The 12,028-nt window shown below is 44.9% G+C and overlaps 1 long non-coding RNA gene across 1 annotated transcript in view; it reads right to left on the bottom strand.

Moving 5' to 3' along the window:
- Positions 1 to 12,028, bottom strand: part of LOC129382258 (uncharacterized) — a 147,509-nt gene that overhangs the window by 36,076 nt on the left and 99,405 nt on the right. The window contains exon 3 of the long non-coding RNA XR_008610362.2: positions 2,521 to 2,604. This is a non-coding gene — a long non-coding RNA (uncharacterized lncRNA). The remainder of the gene's footprint in view (positions 1 to 2,520; positions 2,605 to 12,028) is intronic.

Genomic DNA, 12,028 nt, shown 5'->3' with positions numbered 1-12,028 from the left:
CGTCAACACACAGTTGAACAGCAACGAGCACGTGAACAACAATTTTTATTCCTCGGAACCACGCCTCACTTATACTTGCTGCCACGCGCGTCACTAAACATGTACCGTGTACACGTACACCCGTGAACCAAAACAACAGATAGAACTGCTGGCACTTATATACTTTAATATCAGCTCATACGCAGGACATGTAGTCCGTTTCTCGACAGGGCTAAGTAAGGCTCATTATGCATCGCCAACCCTAGCAATCCACTCGAATGCCATATTCAGAGAGTCACTCGCACCCACTTTAAGAATGTCGCACCGAAACTTTTTTTTCGTTCCGATTTTCGTTTCGGTTCACTGAAAACTGTTTAGTTCCGGTTCACCTCCGGAGCGAAAGCTCAACAGTTCAAACCGGTTTAAGTTTATTCGCAAGAAACAGCACACATTTGCTTTGTACAAAACATCGATGCTGCTGCTAAGCTGCACTGAAAGATTACGCCAGTTGAGTGTGCTTCAGGCCTCACGTAATTACAAAAGAATTATGTTGATCCAACACCAATGATAGCATCAATGTGAAGCGAAGCTTTATTGAGAGAGAGAGAGAGAGAGAGAGAGAGAGAGAGAGAGATACAGGAGAATACATTGAGGAAACAATTCTCCAGCGTGCTACTCTGCTCAGGGGGGAAATAGAAGAGGAGAAATAATGGTAAACTGAGGAACACTCATGAAGGCAGGCTTCAATGCATAAAACAGCGGTTTCTTAAAAAAGTAACTGGAACGCCAATGCATTTCGACGGACACTTTGAATATTGATATCTCGGAACTGGTGCTGTCCAGAGAATTCGTTTGCAAGTGGATACGCCATGCGAACTCAACGGCTATAATTCGGAGATTTAAATATGTGGCGTATAGTAATTCATTAAGGAATTAATTAGCATAGTCACGTTAATTATTTAATTGAAGATTTTGATTTCTCGTAGAAGTAATGGCCGCCTCATCGAGTAATTTAGGCCAAGGGTTAGAATTGTGTTATCTGCCATAGGAAACCTTTAAGAACTTTGGTGCAGTTAAAAAAAAAAGGACCCTTTATGTGTGTCGACCAAGCTCAAGGTTGCAAGAACAGGAGAAAGGAAAGTGGCACCTCTTAAGAAACGCAAACCGAGTCATTATATCGTCATTCAGCGGCGACATGGAAACGCAAGCGTTCTTTAGGCCGCTAATCGTCTCCACCCTGATTAAAAAGTTAGCGCGAATTTACTTCCAGCCTTCCTTCGGAAGACCGCCTTGGTGAGTGGCTCCAATTACACCATCGATCGACGGGACAGGATCGCGACGGAATCAATTCCGCAATGAGGCACAACTCGCCTGCACCTCTTGCATGATGATCACTAAAGGCCACAAAAGCCCTTCTGCGTTTCTTGAAGGACACTGGATTACATGAACGCTTGTGACAGTGGAGATTCATTTGCAACTGAGTGCGAATGACTGACTATTATTTTTTTCTCTCCATATCTGTTCTTCCCTTTTCCCCTCCCGCACTGCAGGGTACCCAACCGGGCACGTCCTTGGTTAACCTACCTACCTTTCCCTCTTCGTCTCTCTCTCTCTCTCTCTCTCTCTCTCTCTCTCTCTCGGCGCGCGACTGCGCAGCAAGCTCTTAGTTTCTACAACACATTAGCGCTGGAGCGTATAGGCGCGCATTAAGGACTTATGCGTATTGCGCGCGTTATCTGCGAGCTCACGTGGTTCGGCGAACGCCGTAATATCGTTGCGCACTCTTGACCGCGATACCGTTGATGAGACCATGCCAGAGGTGACAGGCGATCGTTGCCCCTATTACCTTGTTCGTTTCTCGGACGAACGATAATCACGATACGGCGACGATTGCATTGTGACAAAGGCGAACACGTGTGTGCGCGTGCGTCGTGCCAAGGCGCATTTTAAGCGAGCAGGGGAAAAGCGCACCTTGGCGCGGGGAATTTTCCGCACCGAAGCTCTGGTACTCGGGGCGAGAAAATTAAGCCCGAATGTTTGCATTCTCTACGTCAACAAGCGGCGTCTCGCAAACGAAGTTTACAGAGTAGAAGCCGGACGTTGAGCGTTAAATAAGCGTCCAAGTGCAGCTGTGCTTGACGTCTAGAGCGACGCCAAATTTATGACATCTCGATGCATTGTGTCAAGTATCCGCAGGCACAAGATAGCGCACGGACTAGAGATAATCATGCATGTTAATGCGTACACGCAGAGATACGGGCGTCATGACTTGGAAACATGTGCCCGATAGCGTTGAGATGTACGTAATTACTCACGCAATTGCACGCGTGAGAGTGATAAGGCAACAATCGACATGATCGCTCAAGATCATCTGCAACGCAGCTTCCTTTTCTTGCCCACGTAGCGTCAGCAATGTGCTTGAGGGCGCTCGCATTCTTACCCGTTATCGTTGAGAGCCGTTCTGTTATCAGCTGCTGTTGTCTTTTCTTCCTTTCTCTTGGTCATATGATTTTTCATTAGTCACTTGCCTTTTCTATTTACCTTTCTTCGTTTCTTGTCTCGTCTCTGCTGGCCCTCTCTCTTTCCTCTGCTTTTTTCCTCTCCGTAACGACGTTGAGGCTTTTGCTGTAAAAAGAAACAAAGTGCTCGAATTAATTCTCAGTCACGATTGGATTCTAGGGTTTTACGTGCCGAAACCACGACTTAATTATAAGGCGTGCCATAGTGAGGGATTCCGGATTAATTATGACCACCAGGGGATCTTTTGCGTGCCCCCAATGCACGGGAGACGGGCGTTATTTTTTTTTGCATTTCGCCCCGCATGGAAATTGCGGCCGCGGCGGTCGGGATTCAATCCCGCGACCTCATGCTTAGCAGCGCAACACGATAGCAGCTAAGCCACTGCGGCGGGTCTCGGTCACGATCTCCAGTTCCTAGAAATTTTCATACCCACGGGTGACGAGCGTCGCCATATGCCACTCACAATGTCAGTGAACACGAAGGAGCGAGAAGGAATCTTCGTATGTGTGCAGAAACACACACACACACACACACACACACACACACACACACACACACACACACACACACACACACACGCACACATGCACACACACACACACACACGCACACACACACACACGCACGCACACACACACACACACACACACACACACACACACACACACACACACACACACACACACACACACACAAACACACACGCACGCACAAGGTTGTCCTTGTCCGTAACGCGATACCTAATCTATACTCTTTAATTAACATAATTTAATTTTGGTTATTCCATTTCATATTGTCCGAGGGGTATGTACGTATGTATGTATGTATGGGCGCAAGCTGCAGGTCAGGCGTTATAGCAGGTGACACGTTAATTTCAGCCACTTCTGGCATAAAAACGTCTACCTTACTTTATAGCTGTTCGTAAGAGCACACTCGAGTCAATGGCGATATTCGACGTATTATTAGCGAAGGCGGCCGGCCAGTGGCACACAGCTCTTACGAACAAAAAGTTTTGTGAATTCGACCCCTGAAACATAAAAGCGCATGCAATTATAGCACTGCCGGCTCTTGAAAAACGGCACTTGCACAGCACACGTTGTTTGTAAGTAATATTAGCGTGATGGCGTCGCACGGTAAGAGTGGATGACTAAGCCGAACCAAAACTTCAAGAAAACAAACTGCAGAGTTGCTCGCCGACACAACATGGTACTCGACTTCAGTCTGGAACATTTTCTTTTAACAACGTTCCAGCGCCATTGCCTGCCGTTACATGCGTATTGCTCTTTTGTTTCGGCTGACGCTCGACTCGTCGAGTGGTTAGCGATAGACATCAGGCTGTACCCGCAGTGCATTCAGAGATTGCGAATGCTTTTCTCTGCAAAATTTCCCCTCCGCTCCAACATGTCCTCTCTCCTCGGGCTTCCGTTCAGTACGACTGGCACATATGCTCCTTCTCACTAATAAATAATACCGTGCAGTGTGGCGGAATCGAGCGCTGCCGTTGCCTAATAAAAGGCCAGGGCCCGTGATGAAAAAAATGTTATTACGCCAAACGGCTCGTAAGTGAAGATTACAGCCAATTGTGACGTCGAAAATATAATTCCCGAAGGCGCACATCAATTGCAAGCAACACTTACGCAGGTACCAGTGCCCGAATCCACAAAGCTTTTGGTTTGACAATGGCGTAACGCCTTCCATACATCACGGTTGGCCGGTGCATTGGCTGAAGCATCGGCTTCCGCTAACTTCGTGATTGGCCTGTCCGTTGATGAGGCTTTTGTCGATTTCGCGACTGGGCAGCACATCGACTACAATGTCTCAAGCTTACTGCGCTTCGTTTCGGCTTACGCAAGTTCTATGCCTAGTTGTCTTCAGGATTGGCTCGACCATTGGCTATTGCCGGCTTTGTGAATGACCATCCGTTAGCCATACTTTCGCCGATTTCGTGACTGATATGGGCATTCGCTAGCGCTTCGCTGACTTAGTTAATGGCCGGCGCAGTGGCTATGCATTAGTTGGCTTCGTTACTGGCCTGCGCTGTCGCTGTCACCGTGATTGGCTGGAGCATGTAGGCTATCGCTAGCTTCCAAGTTGGCCTGTCCACTGACCCTACTTTCGTTGACTTCGTGGTTGGTACGAGCACCCCCGTTTGCGCTTACCAGCGAGCCGACTGTGCTGCCCATGCTTTTGTTCACATCGTGATTGGCGGGCAGCGTGGACGTGATCGATTTGAGGTCGGCGACTGTGTGCCAGGCAGTCGCGAAACATTTCAACGACTTCTGGTCGCTTTCGGAAGCGCTGCACGTTTTTATCGAGACACAGTACATATAGATAGGGCGGGTGACGCGCGCGTCTGAGAATCGGAATTCTCTGTTCAAACAGCGCTCGACGTCGGGAGCGCGGAGCCGTGCCGCGAAGTGATGCGGATAGATAGCGGCCGCACTCGAACGGGACGCGTCCTTGCGGGTCACTGCCACAAGCTGTCAATTTATGCGGGCGCTGCGTTCCCATTTTTGATCCTCGCCGCGCTCTATACGCGTGCGAAGAACTATGAATGCCAGTATCCTTAAAAAAATAATTCTAAATTGTGGTGCTCAACACCCCGCAACTGCACGGTAAGCTGCGAGGGACGCCGTAGCGAAAGGATAGGGATTAATTTCGACCAGCTGGTGTTCGTTAACTATTAATTATATTATTATATTAACCGCTATTATAAGCATACATACGCACATCCTTTTCTTTTTCTTTTCTCTTCCGTTTCTAATTTCGCCGCCATGTCAACGCGGCCGCCACGGCTGGGAAAGCCAGTCTCCATCAAACATACTTTCTTTTTTATTTTATACAATCAACCCCGTTCTTGGGGTCATTACTGGTTCAAAAAGGGTCATTACATGCGTCAAAAATACATGATACATAATATTGTTACCTAAAGCATTATATTCCATGTGACATATACAAGTTCACTGACGCTATTGGTAATCAACAACAGAAGAACGTAACACAGAAATTCACTGACGTTATTGGTAATCGATCAACAACAGAAAAATGTAACATAGAAATTCACTGGCGCTATTGGTAATCAACAACAGAAAAACAAGCAACAAAGAAGGGTGATTATACAGAGAAAATTCAACAAATAAATGCCCGCACCAAAATTTAGTATACATCGCGCACGCACGCACACAGAAATGTATCTAACGCATTTTCAAAATCGGCAAACCTTTCATTGCTCACAGCTGGGTTAGGCAAACCGTTCCACATTTCAATTGTGTCAGGAAAAAAGGAGAAAAATGCTGTAACTGCGCTTAAACACGGCGGTCCATTTCCTTTTCAATAATAGTTACCCCTGCTTTCTTAGCCAGGTGCGTATCAGGGACCAAATTCACAAAGTATTTTTCTTTCCACGCACTGCTCGCTATTTCCCAGTCGTCACAACCCCAATTAAATGCATGGGACCCTGCTGTTATAAACCACTCGAACGAATACGAACTTCACTGTGGATATGTTCCCACGGTCCGTATTCGCAAAGTTTCTCTCTCGTGTTCACCGTGAAAGGCGGTGTTGGACTTTTACCTGCGCTAATAACGTTTACGCGGTCCTCGTAGGTGCATGTTCTTACGACTCTCTCTAGTATATATGAACTGTTTTGTAACACGGCTCCGTTAACAACAACAACAACAACAACAACAACAAAAACCGTCTGTCCGTCAGTAATCTAACGTTCGAAATATCTAAGTCGTTCGAATGAGGATGACAAGGCGGAACGCGCGCAGTGACAGGAACAGCTCGGATGCGGAATGAAGACGCTTTGCGGGAAGATCGCAGTTGCTGACAATTCATACGCAAATCTTATAAAAGCAATAAATAAAATATCCTCGTCACGTACCACTAGGAAACGGGAGTTAACGTCGGCGGGAAGGACACGAAGACTACGAATAGTAATTTTGGAACAGGAAATGTGGCCGGCTCGTCGAGAACATGCAGAGCAATACTGGAGATTGCACCACAAGAACGCCCAGCAAGGAGCCAGCGCAAATGACAGCATTTTGAAATGGCCGACACCTCCGAAAAGCAGTGGCGCCGCTGTCGCATTGAGTCGATCGCGGGCAAGAGCACGTGATAATAAAATTTACATATACGTTGAATGTACCTAACTGACAAATATACTACCATGAAATAATTAGGACACGTGCGAAGTTCAGTTTCTAATTCTTTAAGCAGTCATCTGTGCATGAGATTTAAACGGCAGTAGTCGGTGGCGTCTGACCAGCTTTGTAATCTTTTTTTTTTCTCTCACAGTGGCTGAACTGGTGTTCTGTTCTGTTGCTGCAGGTGAGTGGTGGCTCTCTTCGTAGTAAACGTTAAGGTTTGGGATTTTAAAAGTATGAACTCTTCCTCAACTGCTTTTTGTGTGTCCCTTTATAGACTTATTTTTCGCTAAGGGCTTCGTTTCCTTTTTAATTACACGTCGTAGTAGAGGGGCAGCAAGCTCCTCTAAGAGTGACCTATAGACTTCGTTACATACCTTGCCGCTAGGTGTCGGCAAGCAAGAAAGCATAAAGCCATAGTTTTGTATTCGCCTGGCCACCTTCCTTACCACCGTCATTTATCCGTTATTCTTACTTTGTGTACTGCTGTCAACATGTGCATGTAATGCTCGCAAGCTTAACTATTTTTCAATAAACTTCACTTGTAAGTGGGCGTCTTGTCAATATTTTAGCTGTCTTTCCGTATACTACTTCAACGCTCCCTTAGACCCAAACTGTCGCACCAACTAGCCAAGCGATTTACTATTCCGAAATAATGCAGCACGCCATCTCGACGAACAACGTTGCCGTGTCGCGCACGTTGACGCCAATGACTACTGGTGACTCAAGTTGGTGACGCTGAGTCACCAGTCGTCACCGCGGCAGCGTCACCGCCGCAAACCCGCGCTCGCCCGCAAAGCGAAACTCGGAGACACACTCACTCCGTTAACGCTCACTGGCACGACGTAAGAGTCATTCAGTCAGCATCGCTTTCGAACGCAGCGAGGATAGTACAGGAGAGGGGTGGAAAGGGAAGAGAAGCCGCGAATAACCGCGCACACACACACACACACACTCGTGCGCCAGCGAACTGAAAGTCAACACCCGCTCCGTGCGACGCGCCTTCTCACAGGTGTCGTTCGGTTGCGCGAGGGAACAGAAACCGTCGCCAGCCCGAGAGCGTCACCGGCGCGGCGACGTCGTTCGGGGACAACAATCGCCGACGGCGCGAGCCGCAGCGAGTATGAAAACAAGCCGCCGGGCTGTGGGAGCAAAGGCAGCCGCGAAGGCGGTGTCAGGTTTCCCCCATCGATCGCCGATCGGTTCGCGAGGGCGCCACGGAAAGAGGACCTGGCTTTCGCGCCCGCAGCTGGGACCTTGCCGCGGTGAACGGTCGCGACCGCGTGACGCTGGCGCCGCACGGCCGCGCACAACGAAAGCCTATACGCGCGGCCGGCTTTCGGCGTCTTCCCGACGCGAGAATCGGCTGCGCCAACGAGTTATACATCGGGGAACGCGCAATAAAACCGGCAACCACGCGGAACGACACAGTTTTCCGCGTGGCCGGAACGCGCGGGAACACTGTGCCGGCGACGCTGAGGTCATGACAGAAATACATATTCCACGCGGTTGTCGTTTCTATAGGCGACAAAGGCTTGTGGCACATCACTGAAGGCGCGCGGTCGACATATATCGCGAGGCATGAAATACACGGTGATGACAGCCAACAAATATAACTTCCTGCTTCTCGCTAAACAGTTTGCACTAAGATCAATTAGGTTTGTAATGCTAAATAATGTATTTTCTTATGGCTAGATTCATTAGTCGTAAGATGACTGGAATAGCCGGCAGTTCGATGCCCTACTTTTCCAAGAACTCATAGTTTAATAAACAATAACAACACCAGCAATGATAAGTTGGAAGGTCGAAGACCGTCAGATTATCAAGCAAATCATCGGCAAAAAGCTAAATTTCAACAACGAAGGAAATAGGAAACCCTCAGAACGCCTTAGGTGCAGGGCGATGACGTTCGCACCATGGCCAGTCCCCCTCCTGCCCAATCTCACTCTTCCTCAAATCTATTTTACGTTCGATCAATCAGGTGGGATATGCATACCAAAGCAGATCGCTTAACTCACGCACAAATCTAACAAAATGAATTTGAATAGAGTCTTAAGGAAGTCACTGAAAAATAACGAATATGCGTATTAAGCTCAGAAACAACAAAGAAAGTACGAAGTAAATCTTTACGCATACTTTATGGCTGCTTCATTTCCAATTATTGGATACGCATAAATTTTTAAACGGCACCTTAAATACGTTCGTGAAATCCTGCCGGTTTTTGTCAGTCAGGTAAAGAAAAAAATGTGAGGCATCAAATTCGCTAGCCTGAGCAAAAAAAAAAAAAAAAGGAAGAAAACCCCTCTACCTTCGCCTTTACCTTTGGGTTCCAAAACAAGAAGCACACATAAATTCCACTGGATTTCAATACGATAGAAATTGAGTTGCATTCACTGCTACCACTTTTCGTTGACTCGTTCAGCTCCACGGTAGCCATTAATGCGCAATTTTCGCGAGAACTGGTAAGTCTAATTCACACTAGACAATTCACACTAGAAATTTCGGAAAACTAGTTCAGTTATATGACCTCGCTCTTTGCGAAGCAGCAGCAGCAGCGGCAAGACGGTGCAAAAGCTACCATAATATTTGAACGCTCTGTGATGATGATGATGATGATGAACCTCTGTCATGGCTCGCACCCACTAAGGAGGATAGGCCAAGAATCGGGCGGCAGGAGTTAGCTCAACAAAATCCTAATTTAAGAAGGAAAAACGCAAAATGAAAAAGAAGGAGATATTGGAATAACTGGACTAGTATGCGAGCGAGCAGTCAGACTAATTAGAATCAGAATCGGTTTTTATTGAGATGATTAGAAAGATTACAGGATGGTAATATACAGACAGAGGTCCTGAAGTCAAAGACTGCTATGGGACCTCCTTTACAAAGCAAACGTAACAAAACACAAATTACAGCAGTTTCAACAATTCGTTAACATGGAAGAATTACAGGTTTTAGTATGAACAGTATGACTGAAGAATTACATGTGCATAAAGGTCATGAAAAAAAAAAGCACATAATCCCGTTGACAACTAATAGAGTATCAGCGTAAGTGACAGGAGGAACACAGTATAATTTGCTAACTTGAATGTATATGTAAGGCGAGGACATCAAAAAGAAACCTAATGGTATGATAATGAAAATGAAATGAAGGCATCCTGAAAGAATGGTTATGAGTATGAACTAGGCATCAGTATTCGACATAATGTAGTCTTTCAGTTGTTTCTTGAATTCGTGAATTTTAAGTGTTTCTATATCTAATGGTAGTGTGTTCCAGAATGCGATAGATGAAAAATAGAAGCTCTGCTTGCCATAATTAGTATGTATATTGGGTAAAATGAAGTTCCTATTTATTGAAAACCTGGTAATATTAGTATTTATTAGAGAAGATAGTGGTATCAAGCTATCGCATCGTGTGCAATTGATATGACGGAACAAAATGGTACCTAGGTTATATTTAACGAGTTGTGTGACTGAAAAAACGTGATTGGTTCGCAAAAGATATGAGGCGTTGTGGTTTATATGGGCTAAATGTAATTATCCGAATAGCCTGATTCTGTAGGACTTGCAATGAGTTTCAATGGGTTACGCAAGTGTTTCCCAAGCAAGTAACGCAGTAGTTAATGTGGGAAATAATAAATGAAAAGTATAATGATAGTAATATTTCATGGTTAATTATGTTTCGTGCTTTTAGAAGTACCCTGATCCCGTAGGCAATCTTCTGTGTTACTTTGGTTATTTGTTCAATAAATTTAAGATTTCGGTCTACTTCTATACCAAGATAATTACATGAAAAACTTACAGGGATAGGACTGGCGCCAAGAAAAATAGGAGGAATCGAGTGAAGTGTTCGTTGGTGGGAAGTGATTACAACAAATTTTGTTTTCGGCGGGTTCATCTGTAGCTGGTTAGTATTCCACCACCCCAGCAGGCTGTGTAAATCGCCATTAAGGTTGGATACTAAAGTTGTAGGACATTTATCGGAGTTAATGATAGTAGTATCAGCTGCATAAAGTATACATTTCGAGGAAGAGAAGCAGTTAGGCAGATCATTGACATATAATTAAAAAAAAAGCGGACCCAATATGGAACTCTGGGGCACGCCAGTATTAGTGAATATGGTTTTAAAATGAACGCGTGAAATAGTTACTACTGCATTCTGTCTGATAAGTAATTTCGTAGTAACAAAAGTGCGGGGCCGGTAATTCCCAATGATTGAAGCTTACGAAATAAGATTTGATGATTTATTTTCTCAAACGCTTTGCTTAAATCTACAAATACTGAAGCTGCATAATTGTCTTCATCGATAGCGAGTTCTAGTTGATCGGTTAGCGCAACAAGAGCAAGTTCCGTCGAGTAACGCGAGCGAAAGCCGTATTGGAGTGGTGAGAGAATGTTAAATTTTGTAAGGTAATTAGTTAAGCGTTTTTCTATAAGCTTTTCAATTACCTTGCTAAAAAAAGCTAGTACACAGATGGGGCGATAATTGAAAATTCAAGAGCGGTCACCTTTCTTCAAAATTGGGGTGATCTTGCCTTGTTTAAATTCCTGTGGGAAACTGCCTGATTTAAACATGATGTTGATTATGTCTGCAAAAACATCAGTTACTAAGGGTGCCATTAATTTTATATGGGAAAGGTGTACTTTATCGATGGCGGCGTCGGTTATACTTACGTTATTTATAATGTTTAGAACTTCCTGGAATGTAGTTCGAAATAATAAGAAATAATGTGGCGGACGCTAGGGCAAGGAATTGTCATGCGCAGGTCTCTAAAGAGTAAATCAGCAAACTCATCAACTATTTCTTTGGCGGTCTTGTATACTTTACCCTGATAAGCAATTTCTGTTATAGTTTCGTAATAATTTGCCCTATTTAAGAAGGAGTTAACAATTTCCCATTTCTTTTTTACGTTTTTTACCGCGTTCCAAAATTTGTCTTTCGAACCATGTTTTTTTTTAGCTTTTTTTCAATGGGGCAGAAAGCCGAATGGCTAAATTCTTTTTAAATGATTGTCACTTGGTCTTTTTTTAAACATTATCCTTTTTGCGAATTACAGCTAGGAGCCTACCTGTTATCCATGGATTCTTAGGAGACGCGAATTTCCTTTTGCATTTAACTTGATGGGAATTATGATCAAAGCAGGACTTGAGCATAGAGATAAACACTGCAAATGATTTTTGTGGATCATTTGTAGAAAAAATGGGGGATCAGTCAAGATTGGACACGGCTTCAAGGAATGATTGTCTGTCTAGTACAAACTTCGTGTGCGTGATTTTTTCGGAGCCATGAGTAAAATATATAGTTTAAAGATAAGTTTAAAGACAAGTTTAAAGATATAGGATTGTGATTAGTTATGTCGGTCATTAGAACACCTTCCTCTGGT

Source organism: Dermacentor andersoni, chromosome 6 (genome assembly GCF_023375885.2).
Source record: "Dermacentor andersoni chromosome 6, qqDerAnde1_hic_scaffold, whole genome shotgun sequence".
Lineage (NCBI taxonomy): Eukaryota > Metazoa > Arthropoda > Arachnida > Ixodida > Ixodidae > Dermacentor > Dermacentor andersoni.
The sequence above is the reverse complement of the archived record's forward strand: the minus strand, read 5'-3'. Positions and strand labels throughout refer to the sequence as shown.